Raw genomic sequence first — 18,996 nt, forward strand, 5'->3', positions numbered from 1 at the left:
CTCACAGCTTTGAGGACCAGGGTTCAAATCCGTGCCTTGTCGTGTGAAGTTTGCATCTTCTCGTGCCTACGCATGTTTTTTTCTGGGCACTCCGGTTTTCTCCCATGTCCCAAAAACATGCATGGTAGATTAATTAAAGACTCAACTGACCATAGGTGTGAATGAGAGTGTAAATGGTTGTTTATATGTGCCGTATGATGAGTTGGCAACCAGTTCAGGGTGTATCCTGCTTTCTGCCCGAAGATAACCTGCATAGGCACCAGCACTCGTGTGACCTTTGTGAGGATAAGCATCTCAGAAAATAGGTTGATGGAAGTATCACAGCCATAAGTATTTTGTAGTTGCAGACATTTGAGCAAATCCAGCCATGAGTTCATGCAATAAATGTTTTAACCCTGGACTGGGGAATCCTCTGCCACTCCTGTCCAGTTCTGTTAGGTTGGATGGGGAATATTTGTGGAGAGCCATTTTCAGGTTTTTGCAGAGATGTTCAATTGGGTTTGTGAGGGGGCTGGTTGGGCCATTCAAGAACAGCCAAAAAGTTTTTCTGTCACGCCATTATTTTGGCTGTGTGTTTAGAGTCATTTGTCTTGTTAGTTGAACCACAAGTCTGTCTCTGTCCTCATGCAGTTCCTTTAACCTCATGATTCTCATTTGCTCTGACATGAACATTGAGTTGTAAAGTCTTTTACAGACAGGTGTGTGGCTTTCCTAATCAAATCCAATCAGTATCATCAAACACAGCTGGACGATACTTTGGCCGCCCTCCAACCTTCTGGTGAGCAGTGGGTGGTAAATATACATCAGCTCAGTCGGCGGAGTTTCACCGATTCTCTTCAATTCCACCAAAGTTTGTTGAGTCCAACAGAGAGAGACAGTGGTGCCTTCAAGGTCACTTGTCAACCATCAAATGTGTCGTGTTTTGCTGTGTCAATGGATATTTGATATTTTTGATATCAGGTGTCCTTATTAAATGCAAATAATCACCACGCAGCATCTCAAGTCGTGTCAAATCTAACATGGAACAGAAATACTATCCGTGCAATGCAAGGACTTAAATGTGTAAAATAATCCCGAACTACTTTCTTTCTCCATTCAGTAATCGCAAAGAACTGCGTAACCTTTACTTAGTGTATTTCCTGTCAAGTAAAAGTGAAACGGCGTCGAGACATTACCCATGGGGGTCGCTAGCGTCACTTTTGTATGGTATATGCGTCTTCCTTGATGGCTGCAACTTCGTCATGTTACCATGTTGGCACCCGAAGGGTCTATTATACAATTAATGTAATTGAACAAACGGAAACGTTTACTTCAAAACAATTGATTTCGTGTCAGAAAGAAGTGGAACAAAACACTGGACGGCGCCCGTAGTTCGATCCTTGGTAGGGACTGTGACGTAGGATTCTGGCAAGAGTCGCGTTTCGGAAGTAACCACTGAGCTAAACCAGTGTAATGAAAACTGAGCGGGTATACATATTTAAAGGGTCCAGACGCAAAGTCAAGCCGTAGTCTGTGTCACGATGTAGACCACGTCGTGACATAAGATCCGTCTCGGAGGCAATCTCCATTTATTTGACACAGCTGCCGTGAACAAAGCGAAACAAACACTTTGTAATTTCTGCAGCGCAAGATAGGACCTAGACAAGTGTACAAATATAGTATCCTCTATGCATACTACAAAGTGCGAATACTCCTCAGCCATGATGCAACTTACTAAAACATACATCGTCGAAAAGAGGAGCGGTGAAGCCGGTCACAGTACTTATTACGGGAGGGTGTGTCTTCTCCCAAGGGAAAATTTGTAAATGCCCGACATGTTGCAATTAAGTACCACCCTTCCACCCCCTTAAAGGTCAAGTGTCATCCCTATAAACATTCTAAAATAGATGTTGTAGTGAAAAAAAAATATATATATAACATTATTCACTTCAATGTCTAGACAATAATATAAATTTGAGCGGAGAGCGCATCATCCATGCGAAAAGTTGCAGAAGTGTCATTCTACGATATCCAAGTGGTCGCCATATTGGCTGCATCCTCTGTACGTGATGTCACCCAGACATTCACCAATGAAAACACGCGGTGCACCCTACTATGGGAGACGAACACGCCCCTTCTGACACGGAAGCTCTTTTCGAAAAGGAGAACACCACACAACCGAGTGAAGTTACCAGGGGAATATTACCCTATTGTTTCGAGCCACATTCAGATCATATGCGATCACGGCCAAACCACCTCCCCGTCCGATCCACTCCCGCGGCGGGGATGAGCCATTGCGGCCCAGCGCTGCGACAAGCCACCCCCGCCAACAAGGCCAGCGGCTGGCTGCGACGAGCCACCCCGTCCGACAAGACCGGGTGGCTTATCATGGTGCCAGGCCGGGCCGCTTTACGGCATTGTTCATAGCCGCCGCCGTCCGCAATGAACAACACCTTCGAACCGGGGGGCATTACCGCGTTGTCATTGCACGTGGCTGAGTGCGGCATTGTTGGCAGTGTTCTTCAGAGCCGCCGCCGTCCGCGAGCCCGATGTGCAGCCCTCGCCAAAGCCATGACTGGCGGACGCGGCGCCTCTGCCGGGGTGGCTCATTTTCGGCGCCAAGGTGCCTGATCACGGAGCCGAGCCGGGCTGCTTTACAGCGTTGTCGTCGCACGCGGCTGAGTGCGGCATAGTCGGCAGCGTTGTTCAGAGCTGCCTCCGCAAGCCCGACGTGCAGCCTTCGCCGGCGAGGCGATGCAGCAGCCTTCGCCGGCGAGCCTGACGCCGTCCGACGCACACATCGACACATTTAACATGCCTGTCATACGTACGCAGCTCTTTTGTTACGTTATGAGAGACCGATTATATGGTTTGCCCCAAACTATTATTATTATTTTTTTTTAGTAGCTGTATACACACCTACCAGTCATTTGGAACCCACAAAGCTCTCGTCCTCTGCACCCATGCAATCTATTTTCCACGACAAACTGGGTCTCTTGCAAACTTATGAAGGGTAAATCCATTTTCCCCGAGTGTTCAAGCAATGTCCAGCAATGCAACTAGCCAGCATTTTGGCTAACACGAAGGAACAAGGAGCTACTTTCCCGGAGGTAAAACTAATAGAAACAAACGAGTCCACTTGAGGGCGGTCCTGCCATGTACGTCACTTCCTGCTTCTTCTCGAAAACATTCCTCGAGAGGATTTTCATGGCGGGAGTTACAAAAAGCTGGATACATCAAAATCATGTTTTGTGGTGAAAAAACACGGGTCCATGTCGGCTGCCATTTTTTTCATTAATAACATACTAAAAATCATGCATTTCATGACAGTGGCCCTTCAAAGATGGATGGAGAACCAAAGTGATCTACATAACTCAGCAATCTGACATCTTAAATGTAATTGTATCGACTATGGTAGGTTTCTTTGTTTTTCAGCTGTCTCCCAAACCAATACAAATCCGTGACTTTATCATAAATGTTATCTTCCTTTTTTTTACGGCTCAGTTTGTTCTTGGCCAGTTATCAGTCCAAAGTCAGTCAGTCACAGGGCACATATACACAGACAACCATTTCCACCCACGTTCACCCCATCTCTGAGTGGGAACTGAAACCACACTGTCATGCCAAAGACAGGCATGTGTACCACTATATCACCAGTGACGTTATGCAATATTTTTGACGTAACTTTTTTGCCAATTGTGACAAATTAAGTGATCTTATAAAATGTGGATAGTTGGCGGTCGTTGATCTGATCTTCGACTTCAGAAGCTGGGTCGAGAGCAACGATTCTCAAGTAGTGTGCCGGGACACATACATGTGCCCTGAGTCCTCTTCAGGGGGTGCTGTAGGAAATTAACAAGTTTAATGTAATTATTCAAAAAATTATTTATTGACAAGAAATAATCTGTCATTTATTTATGTCACTGAGGTGTAGTGACGGACAGAACAGATAAATGCTCTTCTATCAGATAGCAGGAAGTTTGTTGGTGGACCATGAGGTTTTTCAATCATAAAATATGTGCCTTCGCTCCATAAAGGTTGGAAATCACTGCTTTAAACACATGAAGGTTCACTTCTCTGGCACGTAAGAACCCCAAGCTGGTGTGCAAGGTTAGGTACCAGTCCTCGTGAGAGGGGTTGGAATTGGAGTTGCTAATTGTTAAAGGCGTCATGCAGGTGTGGGCTTGCTTTACTTGTTACCCTCCTGGGTCAGTGCCAGTTTGTTGCGGTTTACCCCTGTGGACGAAAGAGTAGCCTCTGCGCCAAACAACAGTTCAGAAAGTGACATACGGACAACACTTCCTGTTGCAACAGTAGGATGCCCCTACGACTGTGAAAAACACCCCAAAATACATAAACAGGAGACCAATTCGCCAGCTTGCTAAGAACGTGCATTTATGTGCACGTGCGTACTGACAGAAAAGAAAAGGCCAGGATCCGCCAAATCGTCGTGAACGACGTATTGGGCACAGCTGAAATCAAACAGCGGGAAGGATGATAGCCTGATGTCTTTTTTTGTCACACAGTCATGTGATCAACCAAACCTGAAAGTCGACTGCAATCGAATCCTTGAGCACCCATACTGTATTCGGTGCGCTCCACAAGTATTGGAACAGTAAGGTCAATTCCTTTGTTTTTGTTGGCTAGTGACAACATCTGGGTTTCAGATCACAAGGTGAATATGAGACAAAAGTTCAGAATTCCAACTTTTATTTCATGGTATTTATAGCGACATGTGTTAAACAACTCGGGAAAGAGCCCATTTTGTTTGAAACCACTCACTTTTCAAGTGAGCCAATGTGCAACAACTGCATCAAGCCTGCTTGACTTCCCTAGACTGTTGCATTCTTCTTCTTTTCCTTTCAGATTGTCTCATTAGGAGTTGCCACAGCATATCATCCTTTTCTATATAATCCCATCTCATCCAATCTTCTCTCTCACACCAACTCCCCTCAGGTCTGCCCGCACATTTGCAAAGCCTTAAGAGTGTGTAAATCATGAATGCTGGGTATTGTTGGTTTTCTGAGGAACTACTCCTGCTACTGGTAACTTGTTTGACATGTAGCAATAAAAGATATATATTTATACTGAAAACATGGATTCATCTGGTTAGTCACATTGGACTGCTATTATGTGGAACACGACTATACTCGTGTGCTTCTACCTCCACTCGTGTAGGTCAAACTTATGTTCCTGCCTCTTCTGGAGGAAAGTACTCACTACAGTCATTTCCGTTCTCTTAGCAAAGTTTAACACCATCTGTCCCTCCACGTTCCTCGCCTAGATACCGAATTTACCCACCACTTCTTCATCACACCCGGTGACGTGGCTGGATTTGGGACCAGTGGGAGCTGGCCCCACCAGATGGCGCTGGTGGAGCACTATGCAGGCTCAAAATAATTGTCTGTTCTTTTTATAGCATTCACCCACCCATTTTCAGATCCGCCTATCCTCACGAAGGTCACGGGAGTGCACCAGCCAATCTCAGCCTTGTCGAGAAAGAGGCAGGGTACACCCTGAACTGGTTGCCGGCCAATCGGAGGGCACATGGAAACAAACAGTCGCACTCACAATCACACCTAGGGGCAATTTGGAGCCTCCAATTAATGCATGTTTTTTGGGATGTGGGAGGAAACTAGAGTTCCTGGAGAAAAACATAGGCATAGGAGAAAATGCAATTTCCACACACGTGGGGCCAGGATTTGAACTACGATCCTCAGAATTGTGAGTCCAACGCTCGACAGCTGTTCCACCATGCAGCCCTCTTTATTGATTATTTTATCATGAATTATAATATCCATTATTATGAATACCAATTATGTTACCACAGCAATTCCGTTAAAAACATGTTGCATAATCCAAAGGCTTTGCATAAGCCAAGCACAATTTCTCGAACCGTGACTCAAATAGGGCCAGCCCGTGTTCAAATTGCCTTTTGCTTATATTATACAGTTTTTTGAGGTGAATTTCAATCTGAAATCATATATAAAGGAAATATTTCGTGAGTCCTGATGTCACACAGAGACAAACAAACATGTCCGCAGTGCCAGCTCAATGTGAGAACGACGAATTTTCCGATAATTCGAGCAACGAACGTGATTCTGAAGGGTCCCGCTAAGGTGGTTCAGAATACGAAGTATATAAAGGCGTTAAAGGTGATCAATTTGAGCCAGTTAGACAGAACACGTGTTCAAATGCAGATGAAGCATCTAGCCATGAAGCTGCCGATTGAGCATTGGGAGCAGTCAGACCCAGGGAGGAAAACATACATCATGTTGGAAACACTGACTGTTGAGCATTTGTGAAGTTTTTTTTTTTAATTTGCCCATAAACTGATAAATAGAAATGACTTTGTTTCGTGAATGCAAATATGAAGTTTTCAGTCTTGTTTTAAAATTATGCAAAGGCCTTGTGTTTTTTTCTAAACATTTTTCCACCAAGTAGCCTGAGTCCAGGTTAGTATATTTCCACAAATTAGGAAATTAAGGAATGAAATATGGTTAAAAAGTTGTTAATTTGAGAGCCATAGTTGGTCATAACTTGCTTCACCATGAATATATTTTCACATGGTAAACTGATGTCATAACCAGACAGTACCCAGAACCGCTCATCCCCATTTTAGTCACAATTTTCCTGAGATGTCATGAGAGACATCATGAGAGAGAGAGATTATACTAAAAGCTGTAAACCGGTATCTTGTTTTGTTTTTTTGGTTTTTTTTTTTGGAGGGGGGGCACTAAATGCTTAAAATACAAATGTAAATGGTGTGGATATTCTGTATACTGTACAGATATGGGTCTTTGAGGTGTAGAAGTTTGTGAATGTGAATAGAGTTTTATCATTTTTTTCATTATATCCACAGGTGTGCATGTAAATGCTGCATACCCATGGAAAAAACAAGAACGTTTTTGTTGCCATGAGAGTCAAAATAAACAATAGAAAATGGCAGATTATCTAGACCATCCACTGCAGTGCACCCAGGATTTATTGCCAGCTGTCTGAACCCATCGGTACTTGAACTTGCCTATCTCCAATTCAGGCAACAGTATCGGCAGTGACTGGATTTTCCACAACACACTATTTTAAAATGTATGCTTTCTCTGAATCAGCTCGTCTTTTTGCCATTTACATTCAGACATCACATAGATCCACATAGTGCTGGTAACTGTCACAGTTTTTACTTACTTGACAACCAAGTTTCCCAAGGAAGTACAAAATCAAATTTGTGAGGAAGAGAATTTACATTACTTAGTGACTTGAAACTATTCTGGGAGTGACTAGTATGTAATAGTTAACTACCTGCTTTAATACAACGCAATATCCATCCATCCATCAATCCAGTTTTTTAGCCGCTTATCCTCACAAGGGTCGCTGGAGTGCTGGATCCCATCTCAGCTGTCAATGGGCAGGAGGCAGGGTACACTTTGAACTCGTTACCAGCCAATTACAGGGCATATGGAGACAGACAACAGTCGCACTCACAATCACACCTAGGAACAATTTATAGTGTGCAATTAATATTTGATGTTTTTGGGATGTGGGAGGAAAACAGAGTGCCCGGAAAAAAAAACACACACACACACAGGCACAGGGAAAACATGCAAACTCTACCCAGGTTGGGTCGGGATTGAACCCTGGACACCAGAACTGTGAGGCCAATGCTTTACAGCTGCTCTACCATGTAGTCTTTTATTAAAATTAAAAATATTGCACACAGAATATAAGATTGCCAGCACTTGTCAATAGCCAGATATACATCCTTGTGTCACTGTTTGTTTGGGGTGGAGTCACAGGCATTGTTAGTTTACATTTTGCATAACTATCATCAATTTGTTAAATAATAAACGTTTTGAATACAATCTATTCCAGTTTTTCTAAACGAGAATGATCAAATCATTTACTGTCATAGAACTTATATTTTTCCACTGGTTCAGCGTTGGCCTCACAGTTATGAGGTGCTGGGTTCAATCCCGGACCCATGTGTGCGTAGTTTGCATGTTCTCCCCGTGCGTACGTGGGTTTTCTCCGGGCACTCCGGTTTCCTCCCACATTCCAAAAACATGCAACATTAATTGGACACTTCAAATTGCCCATAGGTGAGATTGTGAGTGTGACTGTTTGTCTCTATGTGCCCTGCGATTGGCTGGCAACCAGTTCAGGGTGTACCCTGCCTCCTGCTCGTTGACAGCTGGGATAGGCTGCAGCACTCCCTGCGACCCCCGTGAGGATAAGCGGCAAAGAAAATGGATGGATGGATGTCAACAGTGTTCAAAGTTTTCAGGACACAAAAGATTATCAACATAGCTCTGCAACTTGTCTTTTAACAAAAGCTCTCCTCAGTGTTGGTACTTTGGAAAAATCTGCCCTCTTTGTTTGTATAAAGCTGACCCACTGTCCTCTGAAGTTTGGATCTTTGGGAAAATAATGTAAACTGTGCCGGGAATAATTCAAATTACTACAAAATGGAAACACACTTCTTCACCATTGTTACAGATTTACTTGATCTTAAAATCACAACAAAACAAATGCTTTTTTCTTTCTTCGGCATCAACAAACACTGGTGCAAGCAATAATCCGAGGAGTCCACGAACACAAGTTTCTAGTTGTGACGTCAGAAATAAATATAAAAACCAAAAAACAGAAGGAGGCCTTCTGTCATGTCCGGCGAAATCAATCAAAGTTTGGGTATTTTTACTTATAATTACTTATATTTTAAGTAAAAACATCGAACAAGATGGGTATTTTATGGCGCAGTTGTACATATACTTTCGTCTAGACAAGACAACGTGCACTCTAAAATTGACGTTCCATACACTTTTGTTTACCTGATGTTCCACAAAAATCATAGTGCGCATGTCTCTAACTGGTCTCCTTCAACAGCTTTAGGGCCCAGTCAATGTGGCCAAAAGGCTGAAATCAGCCATTTAAAATACAGTATTGGTATGACATACGTCAAGACCGAATAAAAGTTAAATTTTGGCGGATAGCGGCAGCAAGCTCATAGTGAGGTAAGGGACGAATAAAAGCAACAAATCAATATGAATGATACTTTAATAAATGTAATAATTTAATAAATTCAGCACTTTGCCATTAAACGTTTTGTGACCGCATTAGCCAGTGGATTTTAACATTGTTTCAAGCAGTAAAGGACAAAACCCGGACCTACAACCCTGAATGGTTCAAGAGGAAAACATGGGTGAGTGGATGTGTGATCAGGAAATCACTGTTTTGTTCTCCTCACTTGCTCTTCGGGGGAGACACTGCATGGACTACAATAGGATTAAAAGATTTGAAACATCTTTCAGAAAATTCTGTCCAAACATGACAGCAGTGGCTCACGTGTTGCGAATTCCCGGAAACTGGCTTTGCTTGGGACTGCTACCATAGCTCCACAGTTGAATTCCACTCATAAACATGCCATTGAACTGCACAACCGGCAAACTGAGGAAAACATGTATGTGCTTAGAAGAATTATTACATGCTTTAAAGTCTGTATTAAATGCGAAATTGCCTGACAGCGCCATTATGAATCAGCTGCTTTGGTGAATCTGGGCATTTTCAAGGGACCTCAGAGACTATTCAAAATGAGCTTCTGCAGTGTATGTTTAATGTAAATCAGGAAGAAGTTATAAAGCAGGTGTCCAAAAGAAACTTTTCAACACTAAAAAAGGATGAAGACATTTAGAAGAAACACAATTGGCCAGAATGTTCATTAAAATCTCCACCAATCATGACTCTGTCTCTGTCTGGGATGCACAGAACTACTTTGTCCAGCTACTTTCAGAATTCGTCTTTCACATCGAGGTCCCATCTTACTTTGAAAGCATAGCCACTAATCACATAATACAAAACACCCTCAATTTCAAGTTTCAGTCTCATTAGAAAACTGTATGAAAGTCTGTCTCAGAACTCAAGGGCTTAATTTCTTCAACAATACAGAATCACGCTTTACATGGGTACTTGTAAATACATAACATACAACATAGATCAGCTGAATAGGGTTAGGGTTAGTTAATTTATGTAGAACATCAAAGTCATTTGTTCCTTAAACGTTCCTCAGGTAGAGGGGTCTCTTTCAGACAAGGTTTGTTATAGGGCTGTAGAGCTCTTAAAGCACGAGGCATGTAGGTTGTCTCTTTGGGTGGAGACTTATCCACTTCATTGGTTGTAGCCTTTGCTATGTTGGATTGTTCAGGGTGAACAACAGGGTCACTGTTAAAGTTGTCATTGGGTGGTTCATCAGGTGGTGGAGTTCCAGGCAGGAATTTCCTTTTTTGCAGTCACCCTTCCCGATCCATAAAGTCTCACCACATGTTGGTCAAACTGATAGACTTCTAGAATGATTCCAATTTTGTCCCACTTTGTGGGGTGTGGTCCGGTTTAGTTTTGGATGTGGATACAGTCACTGACCACTAGAGGGGGTAAGACGTGGGTGTTAGCTGACAGTCTTTCAGAATCCCTCATGTGGCGATTCTCAAGAGCTTCTTCTCTGTTGACCAAAGTCTCATGCCATGTCTTGTGGGCTAGTTACTTGCCTGGGTGAATTGGGATGAAGTCCTGGATTGGTCACCCAAAGATGCACATGGCTGTGGATAACCGTGTGTCTCTGATGTGTTGCGGTATTGGAGGATGTCATGTTGAAATGGGTCTGTGTCAAGCTGACCGTTGCAACCGGTGTTGTCGATGATCATCCTCTTTATGGTCTTCACAGCAATTTCCGCCCTGTTGTTGCTGTGAGGGAATGCTACAGGTGAAAGGTGGTGATGAACTCCCCAGTCACGCAGAAATTCCAATGTGGCTGCGGAGAAGAAGAAGTCTGCACAGATACATTGAGAAGGGTATTGGGGCTGCACTGGTGGGGTTGGAAGACACCCAGTTGTGATGGAGCTATACGATTGCAAGGGAGGCACTGCATATGCATTTTACTGATTGACGATGTTATACCTGGCCAGAAGAATGACACATTTGGGAGGGCTGGGAGGGATGATAATTCAGTCATTGTATAGAGCCACACCATCAGAACTGGCCAGTTTGCCTCTGTATTGGTAATAGGTTCTGAGTTCTGTTGGCGGGCTTTCCTTTGCCTCAGGGAATCCATTTTCAATTAGGTCAATCAATTTGACCATTGAGTTGTCACTGTTGGTGGCCACACGAATATCCTTGCAGGTGCTGGAGCTAACCCCTCCTAGACAGTCTTCTTCACCAGGGTGCATTCTAGGGCTATTAGGTTGGGCCCTGATGCCCATGAGAAAGCTATTAATCATGGTTGATGTCAGCAGAGATTGGAGTCTCATCATCAGGCAGGCGAAGGTGATTGACAGCCCAGACTGGGTACCATGACATAGTGTTTCTAGTAACATGATGGATTCCTGGAATGTGAGTGATATGGAATCTGTATTTCAGTGTTTTTTCTCTCAGGTTCCTCAGTTGTGGGTTGAAGATTGCATCCAAGTTTCTATCACCGAACACTTTGAGAAGGGGTCTGTGATTGACTGGAATGATCAGATTGGGGAAGCCCAGAACGAAATGAGTTTTTTCGAGGGCATCCACCACAGCCAGTGCCTCTCCTTCAATGGGGGCATACCTTGATTTAGCCGACGAAGTAAAGCGGCTGCCCAGTACTGTGACTTGGGCATAGACGAACAGTTGTGGGAGTGATTTCAAAGCCTGCGAAATTGACGGCTTTTATGGCAAATGAGAACTTTGATGGGTTGAGGATGATACCATTTCAGCCAGCTGTGTCTAACCAATGTGCCACTTGGAAAAAGCTGTCCTCAATGAAGGGAGACCACATGATTGTGTCTTCAATGATGTTTGTTTTGTTGTCAATGTCACTTAGGATTTCGTCAAATGGCCTGGTGTATGTGTCTCCAGATGCTATGTATCCCTGAGGTTGTCAGGTGCCTGTCCTTTGGGTCGAGTGCGATGCTATGGTAGCCCTTCCAGGCATCAAAAGTGCTTTTCCCTGTGTTCCGTGGCACCATGCGGGCTTGGTGGAACAGTATTTGGGTGTGGTGTGTCTCGCTCGCTGCGTGGCCATTCAAAGCTTGGAAGTCAACAGTCTGCCGAGGTTTAGCAGATTTATTTGCGCAGACGACCACTCAATGACAACATGAAACTGGGGTTCTTATTGGGACAGGCTCTATGACACCGAGCTGAACATCCTGATCAAGGCTGGCCTTCGTTTCTTATTGCCAATGGGCAGATACTGGGATTGGTGTGTGGTGTGCTACAGGTGTGGCATTGGTGTCTACAACAAGTCTCATGGGGGTTCCTGACATCATGGCTTTTGATGTTCACAGACGTTGAATTTACTGCTTTTTATAGCAGTCATTACTCCAGTTTTTCCTCTGTTCTCTTCCGTAGTTGGAAAGGGTAGGGATGTAGGGAGCAGGAGTGAGATTTGTCTGAGAGGACAGATGTAACAGTCTTCATCAGGGTTAGGGCACCCACAATTCCAATAGGGTTCTCGTTTATGGCCCTCATCTTCATTGAGGTGGGGGTGAGGTGGGATTTGTTCAAACCTAGCTGACGCAGGAAGGAAGTGCCATCAAGACACGATTGGCAGCCTGTGTCTGGAACTGCTAATATGGTAGCAGTTTCAGTGGGACTCCACAGTGTGGATTTAATGCCCAAGTCTTTGGTGTCTGAGGGGAGGGCCTGAATCTCGACAGTGAGAGTCAGTTGAGGTGCGGATGCACATTTTCCCCACGTGTCACACAGGGAATCATACACATGGTAGCCTAGTATGATTATGCGGGGCAGTTGTTCAATGTTGCAGTGGGCCTTGAAGACTGCCGTTGCAGACTTATTTTGATTGATGTGCAGCCTCTGTCTTGGTTTACGACAGACACTTTCGAAGTGGTGTAGGATATTGCAGTTGGTGCAAGTATGGTTAAAGGCAGGGCAATGACTCGTACAGACTTATTTCCTTCTGCTGTGTCCTTCTTTGCCACAGTAGCTGCATGGCTGTGTTTGAGTTTGAGTGCTCGTTTTTTTTTGTCTGGAGGTCGGCCCTGAAGTCGTTTTCCCGCTTTCTTTGGATTCATCGAAGTGGATGGTTTCATTGAGGGACATCTCTTGATTGGCCTGGCCAAGTTCATCGAGGCAGATATCATCATCTGCAAGGCTAACTATGAGGATGTCTCTAATCATTTGATCACCGTATGATAGCTGGGCTCCACACTTGCATGAAATGTTGTGCTGACACACATTTGCTTGGCCTTCAATGCGTGCAGAGAAGTTTCTCGCTGGTTTATCTCCATCCTGCTGCATTTGCTAAAGTTGTAGTTGGGCCAACATCATATTCACTTGACAGACTGCCAGAGACTTGATGTGGCCAAGAATAGTGGTCTTGTCATTTGATGTGAGGTTGTTGAAACTCCTGGATAGATCTTTGCGGAGGGGCTCATGGCAGCATTCAAGGAGTTGGAAGATGATGTCCTGGTCAGTAAGGCGTGTGACTTGTTTATATTCGGACCATTGTTGGGTGAAATATGTCCATTCTTCACTTGTTCAAGATGCACAGATGACTGGGCTTTTCACCTTCTCCGCATTGAGCCCTGTAGGGGCAGGAGCTGGATGAGCGGTGCTCTCGTGAAAGTTGAGGAGTTTGAGAAGAACTTTGGAAACTGTGGTTCAAGGGCTTTATTTCTTCAAGAATACAGAATCACGCTTGACATGGGTACCTGTAAATACATAACATATAACATAGATCAGTTGAATATCCTCTACTCATCACTCAATCGGACACTCTTATCACCTCCAATACATTCTAAGATAACTCGTCCTTTAAAATAACTCCCGCTCCATTTATCTTCCCATCTACACCATTGTAAAATATTTTGAACCCCATGTCATTGGTGTGTCTGGTTCCGATGTGGCGCGCACCTGCTTCGATGAGTAAATGTGCTCACCTGCATCTCATCTTGGTGATTATGGTCCATGCATATATTGCCACTTGTCCAGCCCTGCTTAATCATTGTACGACTATGTCACATTCCCGCAACCCTTTCCCTATGTCATTCCTACTCTGTGTACTGAACGCTGCCCCGTTAACGACCCTGCCTTCACTCCTGCTGATTTTGGTACTGCTGGTTCTTTGGACTACCTGCCTGTGTTTCGACCACTATACTTCCCACAGCTCTGCAAATCGCCTTTGTTCTTAAAAATGGGAACTAGCAAACTTTACCTCCATTCTTCAGGCTTCTTCTCACCCACTAGAATTCTGTTGAATAAGTTGGTCATAAAACTCCACAGCCATCTCTGTCATGGGTTCATCAGTTCCCAATGTGGCGTGCATCTGCTCCGATGAGCAGATGCTCTCACCTGTGTCTCGTTTGGTGATTAAGGTCCATGTATGTATTGACACGCGTGCAGTCTGATCCTTGCCAGATTGTTGTACTGCAATGTAAGGTTCCCGCAACCTTTGCTATTCTGTGTACTGAACCCTGCCTTACTAACAACCCTGCTATCCTTCCCCAGTGGAGCTGACGCCAGTCCCGCGCCAGTAGCTGCCGCGGGATCCTCCCGTATCTCCGAGCCAGTCCCCTCGACGGTCCCTGGTGCACATTTGGGTGTCTGCTCTCCGCTCTCCCATCTGGAGCATTTCTCAGGGGACTCTGGTAATGTCAAGCCTTTCATCACTCAGTGCGAGCTCCACTTCGAGCTACAGGTAGCCGCCTTTCCTTCTGACAGAGCGAAGATTGCGCTCATTATTTCCCAGCTGATGGGACGCGCTGAAGAATGGGCGACCACTGAGTGGAGCCACGACGTGGAAACGTGTCGGTTGTGGGCGTCCTTTGTGAAGTACATGGTGCAAGTGTTCCAGTATGCATAGCCTGGACGCGAAGCGGCAAACTCCTTGATCACGCTCCGGCAAGGCAAGTGCCGGGTCTCCGACTACGCTATTGTCTTCCACATTTTTGCAGCGTAAAGCCAGTGGAAAACAGGGCACTAACCCTAGATGCATTCTTTCAAGGGCTGTCCTCCGTGGTAAAGGACCAGCTGATCCCGCTGTACTTGCCAATAGACCTGGACGCACTCCTCGCTCTCATTTTAAAGATAGACAAGAGACTCATTGATTGAGAGCAGGACAACGTCTGGCGGAGGGACACACCTGCACGTATCAGGGATGCTGAAACTTCTCAAGGTACGTCTGATGATGCAGAGAAGCCCTGGCAGCTGGACCATCCCCGCCTGTCACCTGAGAAACATCTATGCCGGCAGAGGGAGGGACTCTCCTTTTCCTGCGGACAGTCGGGGCACACAGTAACCCACTGACCAGTCAAACAAGCTGGTACCTCACCCTGAACTCCAACTAGGGAACGTCTCAACCTCATTCAGGACAGTCCGGACCAAGCACTTTCTCTTGTCACCCTGTGTTCAGGAGGACAGCTCAGGAAAACTGTGTTCATAGAATCGGGTTCGGATGCCAATCTTTTAAATTCATAGCTGGTCAAAAGCATGGGTCTAAGTACCTTTGCAGTACAGCACCCCTGTAATGCTTATGTGGCAAATGGCAGTTTCCTCTGCAAAATAACCCACCGCACTCAGACGCCCACCGGACATTTCTGGATTCACATTCGGAGCGCATCAGCACCCGTGTTTTTGACACCATGGGCCATAACATAATCTTGGAGTGTGGGGGGTCCCTGGCTGAGAATACATAACCCCCAAATTGACTGGTGGACTGAACAAATCAGGTCCTGGGGAGCCGAGTATGCATGTACGTCCCTCTCGTCCCAAGAAGCGGAGAGGAAAGAGGCCGCTTAAACCCCACGAGATGAGCCGGGCTTATCTTCAGTCCCCTCGTGTTGCCATGACCTGATTGAAGTATTTTCCAAGTGTAAGGCCAAGTGGCTTCCTTGTTGCAGGTCTTAAGACTGCGCCATTGAAATTCAAACTTCTGAAGGGGGCCAAGGTTACTACCAAGCTGGACTTGAGGAATGTGTACCACCTGGTCCGGATCAGAGAGGGGAATAGGAGGAAAACGGCTTTCGAAACGCCCACGGGGTATTATGAATATTTGGTGATGTGTTTGGACTCAAAAACGCACCAGCTGTATTTCAATATTTTGTCAATGATATTTTACACGAAATGCTTAACATATATGTTTTTGTGTACCAAAACGACAGCCTGATTTTTTCCCTGGATGAAAAATCCCATGTCATGCATGTTTGTGTTGTCCTACAACAGTTATTGCATCACGACCTGTATGTCAAAGGTGAAAAGTGTGAGTTTCACCAACCATCCTTGTCATTCTTGGGCTTTGTCTTGGCGGAGGGAGAGATATGCATGGATCCCAGCAAAGTCGAGGCCGTTCTTCATTGGCTCACTCAGACTAACCGCAAGAAGGTGCAGAGATTTATTGGGCTTGCCAACTTCTGCTGCAAATTCATCCAAAACTTTAATACGGTTGCGCCCCCATTGCATGCACTAACCTCACCCCACAGTTCCTTCGTTTGGAACTCTGCCTGCCAGGCGCCCTTCCGTAAGCTTAAGGCCAGCTTTACCTCTTCTCCTGTCGAGGTTAATGCGTAAGATTGAGGGAAAGGGGCTGTTCTCTCACAGAAAAGTCCCAAGGACGGAAGAGTACACCCCTGCACGTTCTTATCTAAAAAACTACAGCAGAACGAAATTACGACATCAGAGACCGTTAACTTCTACCAGTCAAGACAGCGATGTAGGAATGGAGACATTGGTTTGATGGGGCACAGGTCCCGTTCTTAGTATTAACAGACCACAAAAATTTAGAATACATTAGGTCAGCTAAAAGGCTTAATGCCTGGCAAGCAAGGTGGGCACTCTCCTTTATGCGGTTTCGCTTTGTGATGACCTATTGGCCGGGGACAAAGAACGGGAAACCCGATGCGCTGTCGCGTGTGCATGATGGGGAAAGAACTGAGTCCAACCCTGCACCTATCCTCCCTGAAGCTTGTTTCATTTCAGTCTTCACCTGGGAAATTTAAACTGAAGTCAAAGACGCACTAAAGGGCTCTTGCAGTCCTGAAGGCTGCCCTGATGACAGGCTATATGTCGTTCCCCTGCTAAGAGGAAGAATAATTGACTGGGCCCACACCAATCGCACAGTGTGTCATCAGGGCATGGCCAAAACCCGATCTGTAATACAGCAACATTTCTAGTGGCCAAATATGAAAAAAGACGTCAGGGAGTACATCACAACGCGTGTCCTGCTTGTGCAGCAAATAAACCTTCCCGGCAACACCCCTCAGGGGAGTTACGCTCTGTGTCCATTCCATGATAACCATGGCCACACATCTCTCTGGATTTTGTGAGCGGGCTGCTAGTTTCACGGGGTCACACCACTGTTCTCCCAGTGGTGGACCGGTTCTCTAAAATGGTTTATTTCATTACGCTACCTAAAGTCCCCTCCGCAAAACAAACGGCCGAGCTCATGATAAATAACATCCGCGGCCTTCCCACTGATGTGGTTCCCGACAGGGGGTCCCAGTTCATTTCCTGGTTCTGGAAAAAGTTTTCTTCTTTCAAAGGGCCCACCATTAGTTTTTCCTCGGACCATCACCCGGAAAACAATGGCCAGACTGAACGCATTAGTCAGGACTTGGAAGTGGGCCTTCAGTGTCTCGAACCGCGCACGTGAGGCCAACAGTTGATCTGGGTCGAATACACACGTAACTCTCTTCACTCAGCGTCCATTGGCATGTCCCCCTTTCACATAGTGCAAGGTTATCCACTCTCTCTCTTCCCATCGGTAGATTCCAAGTTGTCGATGTCGTTTGCGTTGGCCATTGTGAGGCGCTGCAAGGGAACCTGGGAGTGAGTCTGACAGATGTCATAGCGTAAGGAGCTCTCCTTTAAGGTCGCAGCATACCGTAAGAGGGTGTCTCGTTTTGGTGATTACGGTCCATGTATATAATGCCACGCGTGCGGTCCCGTCCTTGAAAAATCGTTGTACTACTATGTCACGTTCGCGCAACCCTTTGCCTATGTCCTTGATCCTCTGTGTACTGAACCCTGCCTTGTTAACGACATTGCCTTCACGCCTGCTGATTTTGGTACTACTGCTTCTTTGGACACCCTGCCTGTGTTTCGATCTTGGACTGAATAAAGACGCTTCCCAAACTGTGCCTAGTCTCGTGAGTCGTGCATTTTGGGTTCAGGCTCGTATTCTGGCCATGACTCCGTGCCCCTAAATTTATTGCCAAACTGCCTTTGCGCCTAATCGTCATGTCAACCACTTCCCAAGCTTTTCCGGTCATATTCCCAATATTCAAGGTCTCGACATTCAGTTCAAGCCTCTGTTCTTTCCTCTTCTCTTTTCTTCTCTCTGCCATAGAACCTGCTTTCCACCTCTCCATCTTCGACCCACTATCATGATCCTGCCGCTCCAGCCCGGGCTGTGCGGGTGACACCCATGAGAGCTGAATCTCACCTTGCGTCCTGTAGATTAATGGTGCCATTGGCGGACATTGTTAACCTGGGCCACAACCCAATATGATCAAAATTCTTTTCCAGACTGCTCTTACAATATTTGTTTGGCAAGGTTTTAATCTGGATCCCTTTCTTGAAGCAACCCCCTGCATTTATTCGAGGTTGGGATCAATGTTCCCTCTAATTTTTTGTGCCTGAGCAACAACACTCACCACTGTGAGGAACATCAGATGTGTCAACCCTTCAATCAAATCAAATCAAAATACAGCATTTACACTCCAGGCGACACGGTGGAACAGCTGAAAAGCATTGGCCTCACAGTTCTGAGGAACTGGGTTCAATTCATGCCCTCCCTGTGTGGAGCTTGCATGTTCTCCCCATGCCTGTGTGGGTTTTCTCCGGGCACTCTGGTTTCCTCTCACATCCCCAAAGCATGCAATATTAAAATGTCAAAGGTTTTTGCTTACTTGAAAGCCAAGTTTCCCAAGGAAGTACAAAATCAAATTTGTGAGGAAGAGAATTTACATTAGTTAGTAACTTGAAACTATTCTGGGAGTGACTCTATTACTCTAATAGAACTTATATTTTTCAGCTGGTAAAGCG

General features: G+C 45.3%; 1 long non-coding RNA gene across 1 annotated transcript; it reads left to right on the plus strand.

Annotated features, from left to right (window-relative positions):
• The first annotated feature begins 5,567 nt into the window (after positions 1–5,567).
• Positions 5,568–14,852, plus strand: LOC133504777 (uncharacterized). Its single transcript, XR_009796077.1, has 3 exons — positions 5,568–5,703; positions 14,464–14,603; positions 14,677–14,852. It is a non-coding gene; the product is annotated as an uncharacterized LOC133504777 (long non-coding RNA).
• The last annotated feature ends 4,144 nt before the right edge of the window (positions 14,853–18,996 follow it).

The sequence above is a fragment of the Syngnathoides biaculeatus genome, chromosome 8, assembly GCF_019802595.1.
Source record: "Syngnathoides biaculeatus isolate LvHL_M chromosome 8, ASM1980259v1, whole genome shotgun sequence".
NCBI classification, from domain to species: Eukaryota; Metazoa; Chordata; class Actinopteri; order Syngnathiformes; family Syngnathidae; genus Syngnathoides; species Syngnathoides biaculeatus.